This window comes from Ambystoma mexicanum, chromosome 1p (genome assembly GCF_040938575.1).
Source record: "Ambystoma mexicanum isolate Mex_15411 chromosome 1p, UKY_AmexF1_1, whole genome shotgun sequence".
Lineage (NCBI taxonomy): Eukaryota > Metazoa > Chordata > Amphibia > Caudata > Ambystomatidae > Ambystoma > Ambystoma mexicanum.
Genome location: NC_090921.1, coordinates 523,435,892 through 523,451,702, shown reverse-complemented (window position 1 = coordinate 523,451,702; position 15,811 = coordinate 523,435,892). Strand labels below are relative to the sequence as shown.

Sequence of the window (15,811 nt, the reverse complement as noted above, 5' to 3'; positions counted from 1 at the left end):
ATTTTATTTCTATTGTGCCAATTATGTTTAAAGTGGCTTCAAGAAAGTGCATGCTTGTCCCCATCTTTCCCTGCTGTGTGGCAGGGGTCCAGAAGTGCAAAATTTCCTTTCACTCAGGAGCAGCAGGTATGAGAACACAAACACACATACATATTTTAAGACACACACACACGCAACAGGTTGGCACATGGTGAAAACACTGTGTTCGGCAATATCACAAATGAACAAGCATTGGCAAGGCCAACAGTTTGGGCTTTCGTGTGAGATGGGACTACAATAATGTGACTGGCTAACCATAAGATTACAACGGTTGGACAATTGTGGGAATACCCGAGTATGTGGTAGCTGTGCATGACTCATGCCTACAGACAAGCCAAAACTGTTAGCTTTACCAATGCTTGTTATTAACAGGCCTTCAGATGTAAGGATACATATATACTCCGTATACATCAAGTGGTGGAAGGCACTCTTGGTTAAGACATATGTATTATACTAGTAGGGTATTTATAGATGCAATAAAAGTCATTAACTCTCAGAAGATTGCTCTGCAATAACAGTCACTTTCTATGCAATAGGGGGGTTTGAAAAAAGCAAGACAAAAACTATTCTACCTGTAATGTCATACTAGAATAGACCATTTCAGCAAAAGCCACATGTGCACAGTGCCACTTAGAAGCCATCAATGGAATTTCAGAAACAGATCAGAGCCACACAGCATCCAATATAGGTATGCCAATTATCAGAAATGTTTGCCTTCTGTTCTGTATGATCAAATTATGATTGGCTTATAGGGCAGTGCCATTTTTATGATAGCTTTGTCAACCCAAGACTGACAGCTCTCAAGGATGGGACAACCAACCACATAACTCTGGCAAGCCCTTAACAGAACAAAGCCTGATGTTCCTGCTTGATAGAAGTAGCTTAAAGACATCCCAAGGAAATTAGTTTTGGGCGAGCAGGGGCGGATAGAGGGTGAATTAGTCATAGTGATTAGCATGGCCAGAGGTATTTAAATGGTGAGAAAATACCCAAGCACCCCCAGACTGTCTCTACATCCTCACATGTCATCTCTCTCCTATTTTCACTTTTCATGACCATAGTTTTGGCATGTCGGCAAGGATTTCAGTGCCTGGAAGAGCCAAATATAAATAAAAATCAAAGCATTCTCTTGCTTATCATTCAGTAGCTAGAGGATGGATATACCAGAATCCTATCTATGTGAAAAAGTGGTTTGGAATAAGGAACTAGTTACTTACCTGGAACTCCTGTTCACCAGCATGGGTCTTACATGGATTCACATGCGTATGAATATTTCCAGTAGTTAGGCTGGGAATCCTCAGTAATATTAAAGCAGTTTCACTTTAAAGCTAAAAACGACTAGTCACTTCGATAGCCTATTGCTGTCACTTTGGATCATGCAGCCTCAGCCGATGGCATTTGTCCTCCTAACCTCCACCCCTGGTGGCCATTTTCAGGTTTGGTCACGCACGTAACATGGCAGTAGGAACCAAGAATAGCCAGAGAGGGGAAGGAGGGTTTGCATGTGAATCCATGTAAGACCCACGCTGGAGAACAGGAGTTATAGGTATGTAAATAGTTCCTTCACCAGAATAGGGTCTTGCATTGATTTCACATGCTCCTGAATATAATTAAACAGCAGTACATATACACAACCCACTGGACAGACTTGCATACAAACAGGTTGCTTAGCACTGCTTGGCCGACCGGGAATCTTCCCTGGAATCCATGTCGACCGGGTAGAATCTTGAGAAGGTGTAGGTAGACCTCCACGTAGCAGCCCTGCAGATGTCTTGCAGGACAACACCAGAGAGAAATGTTGCAGTCACTGCGGTTGCTCTGGTGAAATGGGCTCTCGGCCGGCCTGGTAGCGATCTGTTAGCCATACGATGGCAACGCGTGATACAGCTGGAGAGCAGTGTCCAGGGCTGCAGAAGCCAAGCAGCAACGCTCAGAGATGCTGGGTGATGGTGCAGGACTGACCCTCCCTCCCTAGAGAGCAGATCTGGAAGGGAAGGCAGTTTGATGGCTGGAACCACTGACAGACAGAGAAGATCTGAGTAACAGATCTGCGTGGGCCAGTGCAATGAGGATCATCTTGCAGTGGCAATGTCTGAGTGTGTTGATCACTCGTTGCAACAGAGGAATCAATGGGAAGTGTACAGTAAGAGGCCTTGCCAAGGGAATGAGAAGGCGTCCCCCAGACTCCTTGGCTGAGGATAATGGCTGGCAAACCTTTGACACTTTGCGCTGGTAGCTGTCGCAAAGAGAGCCCCCACTCGTTGAAGAGACGAGACACTTGTTTTTGCTGGATCTCCCATTCGTGCTCCCATTCGTGGCAGGACTACAGCTCCCTGCTGAGACAGTCTGCAATGGTGTTCAGAACAGCTGCTAGGTGAAATGGGATGAGAAACATCCAATGAGCAATGGCCCAGTGCCACAGATTTTGTGCCTTCAGAGAGAGAGCGGGGGAACATGTCCCGCCTTGTTTCCTGATGTAAAACATGGTGGTGCTGTTGTCTGTGAAGACCGGCACCACCTTCTCCTGGAGATGAGGCTGAAAAGACTTGAGAGCCCAGAAACTTGCCTGCAGTTCCAGGATGTTGATGAGCAACTCCATCTCCTCCGAGAGCCAGAGGCCTCTTGTAAGAATGTCCTGGATGGGCCCTGCAACCCTCCAGAGGCGCGTTGGTCATGAATGTCTCCTGATACGCAGGGATCTGAAAGGGAGCACTCTGCGAGAGATGTGCGCGTATCACCCACCATTATAGGGTCTGACCGAATGCCAGATTGAGGGCAATCTTGTTGTTCCATGCGCCGGTGACTTGCTGCCATCTGCTATCCAGAAACTCTTGAAGGGGTCTCATTTGCAGTCTGCAAAAGGGAACTAGATGGATGCAGGAGGACATCATCCCCAGCAGGGACATGATGGTTTGGACTGTTGCAATGGAAGCTTTCGATAGTCACTGGACCTTGCCCAACATGGACTTCACTATCTTTTCCGAAGGAGTCACTAGACACGAGAGTGTGTTGAGGTGGAAACCTAGGAATAGCGAGTTCAGAGATGGCGCTATGCAGAATTTCTGATAATACATCGAGAAGTCAGGGTCTGGATGGTCTCTGCGGTGTGCTGGATTGCCAGCACACGAGAGCAGAATCAGATTAGCCAATCGTCAGTGTAAGGATAGACATGGATTCCCTTGTGACACAGGTGCACTGCTACCGGAGGCAAGCACTTGGAGAACAACCCTGGGTTGATTTCAGACCGAATGGCAGGGCTTGGCCCTGATAATGTCTTCCCTGAATGACACAATTTAGGAACTTCCTGTGTTTGCCATGAATGGCGATGTGTAAGTAAGCATTCTCCAAGTCGAGGGTTGCCAAGAAATTTCCTTCTTCCAGTTGGTCGAGCACGTGCTGCAGCGACCATCCTGAATTTTGGGAATTTGAGGTATTTATTGAGGTGTCGTAAGACTAGAATGGCTCTCCACCCCCTGGTCTACTTTCTCACCAGAAAGTATCTGGAGGACACTCCGAACCCCTGAGGCACTGGCTCTATTGCCCCTTTGGACAGCATGGCTTGATCCTCCTTAAGTGGCTGCACTATGTACTGTTCTTGCCTGGGAGGAATGCAAGGGCATTTGTCCTGGAACGCCAGAGAGTGACCCAGTTTTAAGATATTGAGCATCGATTTGACTGTTTAGATCATGTCCCACTGGTCGACAAATAGTGATAACCAGCCTACCACTGGGGTGCCGAAGTGGGAGCTCTGGTCCTGGGCCGGTTCAGGCCTGTTTCGGCATCTGCGTCCTGGATGGAGGGCGGCAATGACGCTGGTTGCCACTTCCGTAAGCCTGGAAATGTCCTCTATATGCCTCCTGTATGGTTGAACGGGAGGGCTGGCGATAGGGAGAGGTGAACCCTTTGGAGGAAATGGGAATGCATGGGGTTCCCCGTTTCCCTTGCTGGCTTCGACACCCCAGGCCCAAATCTGTAGGTTGCCCACATGAAAAAAATGGGCAGTGGTGAAAGGCTTGGGTTTACCAGTTGGTTACCCTTTTCCTTTTGCGCCCCCGGTAGGTGCACCCACACATGTGAGGTAGCGTTTCCATCGGGACATGTGTGGGGACACGAGAAGGTAGGCCATGTGTTGTTGCCGGTGTGTTTCGGTGGGTGGCCAGAGCGAAATGTCTGAGAATTGTCAGCCGTTTTCAGAGACATTTCCCTGTGTCCACTCACCGAAACACGTCGGCAACAACAGATGTGATACGTTCTCGCGTTCCCACAGGTGTCCCGACGAAAACGGTACCTCACATCTGTGGGTGCACCTACTGGGGCAGCAAAAGGAAAAGGGTAACCCGCTGGTAACCCCAAGCCTTTCGGCGCAGCCCATTTTGTTCATGTAGGCAACCTACAGATTTGGGCCTAGGGTGTCGAAGCCAGCAAGGAAAACAGGGAACCCCATGCATTTCCCAAATGAGGACACCTGTGGGAATCCACAGATGTCTGACTTGCGCAAATCGGCCCAGAATCTACTACCCAGAACCCCTGGCAAATTCCAAATTTGGGGGTAAAAAACAACATTTCTAGACATTTCACTCTTCTCAACCACCGAAACACGCCGCCAACAACAGATGTCATACCTTCCCGCGTTCCCACAGTAGTCCCAACAAAAACTGTACCTCACATGTGTGGGTTCACCAATCTAGCCGCAAAGGGAAAAGGCTAACCCACTGGTAACCACAAAAGGGTTTGGGGAGATAACCTACAGATTTGGGCATAGGGTGTCCAATCCACCAAGGAAAACTGGGAACCTCATGCATTTCTGGAAAGAGGGCACCAGTAGGAATCCACGGAGGTCCAACTTGCGCGAAGCAGACCAGAATGTTTTACCCAGAACCCCCAACAAAATGAAAAATGTGGGTTTTTTTCGGCACATTTCAGACTTTGCTGGGGTTTCTGGGTAATAAATTCTGAGCCGATTTGTGCAAATCATACCTCCGCGGATTCCCACGGGTGTCCTCTTTTCGGAAATGCATGGGGTTCCCCGTTTTCCTTGGTGGCTTGGACACCCGAGACCCATATCTGTATGGTGTGCCCGTCTGCAGAGTGTGTAAAATTCAGGTGTGAAAACAGACTTGGGGTTACTTGCGTTTTAGGCTTTCCCCTTGGCGCCCAGGTAGGTGCACCCACACATGTGATGTTTTCATCGGGACACCTGTGGGAACGCAGAAGGGTTAACATTTGTTGTGTTTGTGTGGTTTTCATAACGTTTTGACACATTTGCTGGTGCCCTTTGTAACACAACCCTTTAATTTCCCAAATGTGACCTACTTTTAGTCGTTGCTTTAGGCATCATACACTTTTGTAACCTGCACAGGTCACCTACCCTTGAAAAGGTCTGCCTGTGCTCTTTCAAAAAATGTATGCTTGCTGTTCCTCACCACTTTGGTTTTCCAGATTTACACATGCTAAGTGCGTCTGTTCAGGCCGTGAGCATAAAACTCCTGTGTACCATGGCTCAGTGTTTGGCTTGTGGTACTGCTTGTTTTGTAAAGCACTACAAAAAATGTTTGCTTTCCTAACTGCAAGAGTCGGGGGAATGGAACTGAACATTGCTTTTCTCAAAATTCATAGAACCCATTGCCATACCAAGCAAACCATGTCCAACACATACCTTTTTTTTTTCGTCATTTTCCCGCTTTTTCCCAACGTAGTTGTTGCCCAACCTATGCAAATCACCCCTTTCTAAACTTGGAATTTTGTCTTCTTTTCAGAAATATATGCCTTTCTGTCCTCCAATTCGGCTTTCCTACCCTTTTCTTGCATTCCGTCCATGCATTGTCAATTGGCAAAAATGTCCAAAATTGCCTACCTCTCACAAAACGGTTGATAACCACATCAAAGAACAAGTTACTCTCTTACCTGGTAACGTTCTTTCGATGGGATGGTCCGACGACGTATTCCATATCTATGACAGTAATCACCACAGCTGTGCTGCTTCGGAAAATCTTTCGGCGTCTGCGTCCTGCGTCGATGACGTCAATACGCCGCCCTCGAGCACCTCCTCCGACGGCCGACGTCACTGGATGTTATAAGTAGGACACAAGACGCCCGTAGCCTCAGTTGTAGTTTTTTCCCCCCCAGAACGTGTGCCACCAGTCTTCTGCCAGTCTGACACCCAAAGCCTTGCGGAAACGTAAGCTGCAATCGCATAGGAAATTCTGTAGCGGGGAAGGTAGGGAGGGGGCGATATGGAATACGTCGTCGGACCATCCCATCGAAAGAACGTTACCAGGTAAGAGAGTAACTTGTTCTTCGAGAGGATTGGGTCCTCCGACGTATTCCATATCTATGACAGACTCCCAAAGCAGTACCAATGCAAGGAGGTGGGAAAAGAATTTAGAAAACAGAAATTTAGCATGCCCAATCAAATTGCGGAGTAAAGGACCGCCTTGCCAGAGGCCAGATCCTGCCCCCGGATGGAATCGAGGGTATAGTGATGTACACAAGTATGTACCGAAGCCCAGGTGCCTGCATCACAGATGTTACGAATAGGAACACCCCTCTACAGGGCAGTAGAGGCAGTCATACCCCTGGTAGAATGGGCCCGTAAGCCGACCAGTAGGTCCTTACCCGCCAAGCGGTAACACTCAGAGATAGCCAAAATAATCCAGCGAGACAAAGTCTGTTTCGTCACAGCTTGTCCCAAACGCTTTCCAGCGCAACCAATGAAGAGCTGATCGTCCACTCTGACCCGGGACATGCGTGAAATATAAAAGCTTAACGCTCTCCTAGGATCAAGCCTATGGAGCCTCTCCTCTTTCTTACCAGGATGTGGAGGAGGATAAAATGCCGGAAGGACAACCTTCTGGCCTAAATGAAATTCCGACATCACCTTCGGAAGAAAAGAAGGACGAACTCTAAGGACAACCCTGTCCTTATGAAACACAGTGAAGGGTGGCTTAACTGAAAGTGCCTGTAACTCACTCACTCTGCGAGCGGAAGTGACCGCAACTAAAAATACAGTTTTAAGAGTTAACAGTCTCAAAGGGCATGAATGCCAAGGCTCAAATGGAGCAGCCATTAGAAACTTGAGAACAAGGTTCAAATCCCAACCGGGCACCTGGAAAAGTGACGGAGAGAACACATTAGTGAGCCCTTTCAGAAACTGAGAAATTAAAGGAATTTTAAAATAGGAACACTCTTCAGACGAGAGCTTAAATATGGACAGCGCCGCCAGGTAACCTTTAATGGTACCCACTTGAATACCCCTGTGGGCCAAAGAAAGCAAAAAAGACAGAACCATGGGAATTTCATATGCAAAAGGATCCACATTCTTAACCCTGCACCAGTCGCAGAACTTTCTCCAACGGCAAGGGTAGAGGGACTTTGTTGCGGGCCTTCTGGCCGAAAGCAACACCTCCATCACGTCTTCAGGGAGGTCCCAATCCTTATACCTCAACCTTTCAGAAACCAAGCGTGAAGGTTGAGGGACATGACCTCTGGATGGAGAACCTGACCCCCCTCCCGTGAGAGCAGATCGTCTCGGTAGGGAAGACGATGTGGAGTGCAGATGGACAAGTTGAGAAGGTCCGGGTACCACGTCCTCCGGGCCCACGCCGGAGCAATGAGGATCATCCGGGAACCGAACCTCCGTAACCTCCGCAGCACTTGCGGGATGAAGGGGACTGTAGGAAACGCGTACAGCAGTGGGAATGACTACTCCACCACGAACGCATCTCCTAAGGCTCCGTTTGGAGGAAATTCCCGCGAGATGAACCTCTCACACTTCCGGTTGACACTGGAGGTGAGGAGATCCACCTGAGGGGTCCCTCAAAGGGCAAAGATCTCCAGGAGACTCTCCTGAGCCAACTCCCACTCGTGAGAGCTCGCGCTCTGCCTGCTGAGACCGTCCGCCGTCTCGTTTTCGTCTCCTGCCAGATGAACTGCCGAGATCGAAACTTCCTGTTGGATTGCCCAGAACCAGAGCTGCATTGCCTCCCTGCACAGAGGAAGTGACCCTTCCCCCCCCCCTTTTTGTTGAGGTAGTGCATGGCCACCGTGTTGTCCGTCAGGATCAGGACATTCTTTCATCGCACAGTCGGCAGAAAAGCCTTCAGGGCTAGCCTGACGGCCCTCAGCTCCAACAGATTGATATGGGGTCTGGACATCGACGGAGACCAACGACCGCTGACTGTCAACTCGTTGGCATGAGCTCCCCATCTCGTGAGGGATGCGTCCGTCACGATCGTCACCTCTGGCCAGGGCAGCCAAAATGGAGCCCCCCTCATTAGATTGCCTTCGTCGGCCCACCACAGAACGTCCTGGGTGACCGAAGACGGCACCTGAACAGGGTCCGACATCCTGCCGGAGGACTGAGACCACTGGAGCTTGAGTGCCCATTGCAAAGATCTCATCCGCAACCTGGCCTCTGACACCAGAAGAATGCAGGATGCCATGAAGCTGAGCAGTCTCAACAACTCGAACACTGGGAGAGTCTGGGCAAGTTGAAACTTGTGCACCATCTGCTGAATGTGATGAGCCCTTACCTGGGGAGGAAAACACTGCCCCAGGGACGTGTCGAGCACTGCTCCGATGTACTGGAGCTTCTGAGTTGGTGTCAAATGGGACTTCTTTAAGTTGAGGGAGAAGCCCAGCTTGTGGAGGGAGTGGGATGTGACCGACAGATGATCCAGGACTTGCTCAGGAGAGCGCGCCCTAATCAACCAATCGTCCAGGTAGGGGTAGACGTGAATCCCCCCCTTTCCTGAGGTGCACTGTCACCACTACCATGAGCTTGGTGAAGACCCTCTGGGCGGAGGTCAATCTGAACGGCAGGAGCCGAAACTGAAAGGTACTTCGGATGGATCGGCACATGAAAATAAGCGTCCTTGAGGTCGAGAGACACCAACCAGTCCTGAAGTTGAAGGGCCTGGAGGACTTGAGAGAGAGTAACCATCTTGAACTTGACCTTCCTGAGGAGTTTGTTCAAACCGCGCAAGTCCATGATTGTCTCAATCCCCCGTCTTTCTTGGAAATCAAAAAATAAGGGGAATACCATCCCTTGTTCCTCTCCGCTACAGGCACCAGTTCTATGGCGCCTTTCTCCAGCAGGGAATGAATTTCCTGCGCAAGAAGTGGATCCGGACTCTTCAAAGAGAGATTCCCCGGTGGATTGTCTTGAGACCTCTGCCGGAAAGGAAGACAGTAGCCATGGGTTATGATCTATAGAACCCACACATCTGAAGTAATGGCGGGCCACTCTGCAAGATGCTGCGCCAGCCTTCCCCCAACCGCCGAACCATGGGACATGGCCTCATGACTGAGCTGAAGTGGCTGCGGCGTTGCCTGATGGCAAAGAGGCAACAGCCCGAGCGGCCTTGGCACCTCGAGTTCCTCGTTTTCCACCTCTGGCACGCCTACGGTGGCCCCTTTGACTGGCAGCTCCTCTCGCTTTACCAAAGGAGGAGTAATAACGAAAGGAACCTCCCCTCCATTGCTGTCCCCTAGGAAGAAAAGGCAGAGGTTGTCGAACTGCAGCGCCCAATGACTTTGCTGCAGCCTTTGAGGTCTGCAACCTCTCAAGGCTCTCGTCAGCCTTGCTGCCAAAAAGATGTTCCCCATCAAAGGGCATGTTAAGGAGCCGGGCCTGCACATCAGGAACAAACCCCGACTTGCGCAACCACGCAAACCTGCGTATCACGGGGCTCGCCGCCATGAACCAGCTGATGCAATCTGCCATGTCCAACGGCCTCACACATGGCTTCTTTGCCATCTTGAACCATGGCAAGGAAACCATCCCGCTCGTCCCCTTCGGGAATATGTTCAGCCGCCAAGGAAACACAATTCCACAGAGTGTGCGTGAAACAAGACAAGGCACATATGGAGTTGGCCGCCTGAAGCGCCATACCCCCTGCAGAAAACACTTTCTTCGCCCTGCCGTCAAAACGCTTCTCGTCCCCATCAGGAGGGATGGTAGGGTACGATGCCTGCTTTGCCGGGGCCGTAACCGCCTGCACCACCAAACTCTCCGGAGTAGGGTGCTTGGACAAGTAGCAGGGGTCACTACTGGCTGGGTGATATTTTCGCAGGCAAAGACTTATCCACTGCCGGGAGACTCTGCGGAGCTGTCCAAGTCGCCGCCACCCTTCTCTGTAGAGCCATATGAAACGGCAGTACCGGGTCAGTTGGTGGACCAATGTCGAGGATATCCGCAAGGTCATCCTGAACAAACTCCCCTGGGGGAGCAGACCATCCCAAGTACTCAGTGACCCGAGACATAAGGCGCCGGTGCGAGGAGTCGGCATGAGTGCCATGCTCAGGCCTACAAAACTCCACCTCCGGAGAGGTGTCCAGCCCACTGGCATCGTGCAGTGACTGTCGTAGGCCCTCAAATTGGCTATGGCCCGAGAGAATCTCGTCTGGCACCGTATCAGGAACCATGCCATCATCAGAGCCCTCATCCACCTCTGAAATAAACTCAAGATGGCGGGAAAAAGGCACAGAATGTGAACCAAAGCCATGCTTGACCTTGGCCAGAGCCTTTCTAGGGGGTTCCACCGAGCCTCGTGGTACCCCCGTCGACAAAGCCTCGAAAGGCGCCGAGTGAATCGGCGCCGGCGTCGAGAGAATCGGCGTTGATGACAGACACAGCGCCGACAGCATCGACGACGTCGACACAGGCCCCGAAGGCAGAGCCCCGAGCGTGTCCTTCGACATCCTGGGCGCCGACGACTTCCTCGGAGGTGGAGCCTCGAGAGAGTCCGTCGACGACCTCGGCACCACAGGTGTCGATGTCTTCTTCGAAGACTTCACAGTTTCACGCGGTTGCGAGTGCGTCGAGGACCGGGACCTGGAACGGGCATGACGAGAACGATTCCCTTTGTCCGAGCGGGACCTCTCCTGTGAATCGTGCTGACCACCTGAGCCCGAAGGCGTAGGAGCGGCGTCTCTCGACCGATCACGACCTACCCCACTCAGAGGCGCGGATGGACCGGTGCCCTGTGATTCGAGAATCGCTACATTTTCTTCCCGAAGGAAGCCCATTCCTCCGGTGTCGCATGCTTGGTGGGATAAGCGACCCACCGACGGGCGGAGTCCTCGGATGAGGACGGGGAAGGCGACCGATGCTGGCGCTTCCGGGAATGCCTCGAAGAGGCAGAGGAGTGGCGGGACCAACTCCCGGAGCGAGACCCACTGGACTTCGACGACGACGTGGAGAGTCGCCCCTCGAATCGTCCGTCGAAAGCCCCGCAGACCTCGACTTCCAGGGCTTGGACACCTTACCTACCGACAACTTCTTCTTGCACTCCCACAAGGCTTTGGACGTGAGCGCCTGGCAGTCGACACAGTCATCCGTGTCATGGGCCTCCCAGAGGCACCAGAGGCAGGCGTCATGCGAGTCCGTCACCGACATCTTGGACCCATAGTCCCTGCATTTATTAGACGAGGTAGACATCTTCACAAAACGAACAGGCTCTGAAGAACCCAGAATACAACAGAAACTCCAAAGAGTCGAGGCGCGCCGAGATTCCCGAAGCGAACACGTTTGCGGAAAAAAAACTGAACTGAGGCTACGGGCATCGTGCCTTATAACATCCAGTGACGTCGGCCGTCGGACGAGGTCCTTGAGGGCAGCGTATCGACGTCATCGACGGAGGACGCATAAAGATTTTCCGAAGCAGCACAGCTGTGGTGAGTACTGTCATAGATATGGAATAAGTCGGAGGACCCAATCCCCTCGAAATAATGTTTTTTTGGTTTCCACTCAACCTGTTCTTGAAAGACAGGAAATTGGGGAATTCAGCACAGAAAATCATTTGTTCCTAGATCTTACAAGGAAAAACGACAGGCTTCTTTGTACATCATTTTATTTGCATTTTTTGAAAAAACACAGTTTCGCCTTTTTTGTTTTTTTTCTCTCACCCCCCTACAGCAACCTAGGATTCCTGGGTGGTGTTACAATCGCCTAGATGTGGGGAAAAAAAGGAGCCAAATTTGGCAGAGATATGTTATGTAACAAAAAAGGTACAAGGCTTTCAATGGCCACATACCGAGATCACCAAAAAAGGCCCTGGCACTGGGGGGAAATACCCATGGCACTTAAAGGGTTAAATGCCAAAGGCCTGCGTGTGAATGCTAGGTAAGATTTAATTTTTCTGTTTCAAATAATTGTTAGCTGGACTTAATTGGGCTGATACTTTTATTAGGCTAACTATATCCTGTTTGGCAAAGACAAGTATGTGATAACTTTTTCTTTTTTTTTTTTAAAAGGACAGTCATGTAATTCCATTCCTAAAAATGTAAATTGTTACATAATGCATAAAGACAGTATTGCCACTGTAAACACTTTTGTCGCCAAGCTTTACAGTAAAATCTATGTTAGTGCAGTTAAATCTCATAGTTTCAACTATATTTCATTTAATTGGGGAAGAAGCATCACATTGATGAGTGGACACTTTTGAAAATGTACATGCTCACACGGCCAAATGCTTTGGTGTAAAACCTAGTTTTGTGTCATGCTCGTTGCATGCATCTGTGCAACTGGTACTCAACCTATGAACTGATCCCATACTCATTTATATTCTATCTTATCACCCTCTTGCTTTATACCAGCCACTCCGAAGGTGTGATGTCCGTAACCTGCAATGTTCCAACTAATTTTCCCAGTGCTCTACCTGCTACGCCATCCACTTTAATTAGCATCCTACTTTCTTTCCTCCTACATAAAGTATACAAAAACTAAGTAGATATTTACGCAAAGTAGTGATCAATGCCATATGAAAAAGGAGGGCTGTTAGCACCCGACTTTGAATTGTACTAGACTTCAGCGCAGGCCTACTACGCGATGTCCTGGGCAGAAGGAGAGCCTGTAGTACCACACTTGACACTGGAAACACAAGGGAAAAGTCCAGCTGAACTACAACACACCCTAACAGAAGGGAAGAAGAGAAGCGATTATCCGATTGAACCTGCTACGGTTACCTGCACAGCATGGGCTAGGCTTATCAGCCAGCCCAGAAATACTGTGATGTACCACCCAGACATGCCCATATGGGGTGCGCCCTACCACCCCCAAAACCAGATGCAGTTCTGGTGACTCACTGGCGTGATAGCGGCATACATCGATTCAAAGGCTTATTCCATGAACGACAGTTTGTGGACTGGGATGACGTCAAGGCGCAGGTAGGCGTACCCGCTCTGCAGAAACGACAGTACCTGAGATTGCATTCAGCAGTAGCAACCACGTGGGACAGCTTCTCAGAGAATCCTACTACGCATCAGTGCCTAGAGTATGTGCTCACACCTGGCACGACAAAGAGATCGGCCTCGACACTATACAAAATTACACTATCCACCAGAGAAGTTAGGACACCGTCTGTCAAAAAAGAGTTGGAAGAGGATCTGGGGATAGATATCACAGACACACATTGGACACAGATATGCAGATTAACTAAACATATCTCCTGTAATTCCAGGTATCTACTAATTCATTACAACATCGTGAACAGAGCACACCTCTCCGCAGCTTGGTTAAAGAACATGTATACCACAGCAACAGGGAAATGCCCCAGGTGAAGAGGCGGGCATACTACACATGATGTGGTCCTGTGGAATGCTAGTGGCATATTGGACGGATGTGTGTATAAAGCACTGGAAGTAATGCTTGGTCACTCTATAGAAATGACTCCGGAATCATGTGTAATAGGCTTTGTAATTAAAACTAACCCAATCAGGCAACAATTGTTACATATGCTTTTAGCAAAACAGGCAAAACTACTGCACTGGAAGGATAGAAACCCTCCAGGGATGGAAGAATGACTGAAAGCCATGACTTGGACGAATGACAATGAAGAAGTATATTCGAGCCTCCTACTGTTGACAAACCGCCCAAAAGATATTTGGGGGTCATAGACGGTATCTAATTGACAAAAGCCTGAGTGATGACCATCATGAAGAGGAGCCATAATGTAATATTATATATGTATGACCCACACACGCTTTGTATAAATGGAACAAAAGTAACACAACTGTATCTAATGTGATGTGAAGAAACAAAGTAAAAAAAAAAAAAAAGATGCCAATGTATTTCACGGCCGATTTAGCCAGTTTACATTTGGATGGACTGGCAGTTAAGCCGACTTCTCTGAGGGTTCTTATAATAGTAAAAAGATGAAAAAGATTATTTTACCATAAATGACTGTCGTCAATATAGGCCCTACAGATATCGAAGTTGGGCTTTAATATCCGGTCCATCAGGCGGAGTCAGGCAGCAGAGTCTTTGAGCACTGACTCAGTTTTGCTGCACGTTGGACTAACAAGTACTTTGCAATGTTTGGGAGGCATCCAGTACTCTCTTGCTGTTTGGTTACGTTAAAAGATGAAAAACGCAGAAGAGCGGCTGCAGAGTCAGGCAGCAGAGTCTTTGGGTACTGACTCAGTTTTGCTGCACGTTGGACTAACGAGTACTTTGCAGAGTTTTGGGAGGCATCCAGTCCTCTCTTGCCGTTTGGTTACTTTAAAAGCTGAAAAACACTGCAGAGCGGCAGTGGAGTCAGGCAGCAGAGTCCTTGAGTCTTTGAGCTCTGCAGGTTCGCTTGCGGTGGCACGACATTTCGGATAGACCTAATTCAACGCCCTCTGCCAAGTATTGCAGCAACCATCCCGCCACAGAGCGGAGCAGTGAAATTGCCGGGCTCGCAGTGAGGAGGGAGAAGACGTTCACTTCACTACTGACCCGGAGCAGAGAGGAAGTTGAGCAGAAGAGGTCCCTTGTGCTTCATTACACATTGGTAAGCAGAGACAAGTCTATGGTGACTAAAGCACAGGCGGGAAACTGTTGGGGAATGCCCCTCTGACCCTGCTCGCAGCAAGGGCATTGTCACCTTCATAGCCTACGGCTGCCTCTCCTACTTTGGATTCAAACACTTTTGAATATCGTGAATATATCAAGCCGGTACAGATTCTAAGCTTACCAGCCCGGGTGGGAGACTGTTGGGGAATGCCCCTTTGATCGCGCTCTCCGCAAGTGCAGGGTATTTCTCAGTATAAGTTCTTGCAGCAGCCCATCATTTTGAACCCACTAAAGCTGCTGGTTTTACAAGCGCATCATACACTTTCTTGTCTGTTTCTGTTATCAGACGGGTCATTTAAGAAAAGTGCTATCTCAGTGCACACACATTTACACATAGGGGGGTCACGGTCGTTGCAACGCTTCCACTCTATAAAAATGACTAGATATAACTTAAGGAGCTGCTTACCTGTAGATGACCCAAGGGCCCCAGAATGCAAGGGTTCGTATGTCTCAAAATCTGAGCCCGCAGTTACAACAAAGTGTCCCGGCGGGACATGAGGTTCTTGCATGTGCCCAAGTACACAATGTGGCTGCAATCCAAAGGCCCAGAGGGGGCGCATGAGATTGGGCAACAATACTGGATTCCACGTTGAAAGGTGGGAAAGACTTCACCTTGACAGCTCCGAAAATCAAGGGGACCTTTAACCAGTATTTTTCCAGACAGAGGCATAGGAGCCTGAGCGACCTAACTGGCCTGCAGGTGCATCCTCTTACAAGACTGAAAAACACGGGGGAAACTAGATCTACTGGCCCCAAAGCCCCTGGATTAAATTTCTCACAGGGCTTCAAATTTCCTGCATACAATCGAACAGCGCATTAAAAAAGGGAACGAAGGTATACTTTATACTTCGCCTCAGACTTCCAATCAGGACCTGGGCGCAAGTGAGATTACTCGGGCAGCATTACATTTCATGTTGAATTCTATGGTTAAAAGGG

The 15,811-nt window shown here is 49.4% G+C and overlaps 1 protein-coding gene across 4 annotated transcripts in view; it reads right to left on the bottom strand.

The window, feature by feature from the left end:
• ZFR2 (zinc finger RNA binding protein 2) overlaps positions 1 to 15,811 on the bottom strand; it is a 2,121,586-nt gene that overhangs the window by 553,427 nt on the left and 1,552,348 nt on the right. The gene's annotated exons all lie outside the window — the stretch shown is intronic.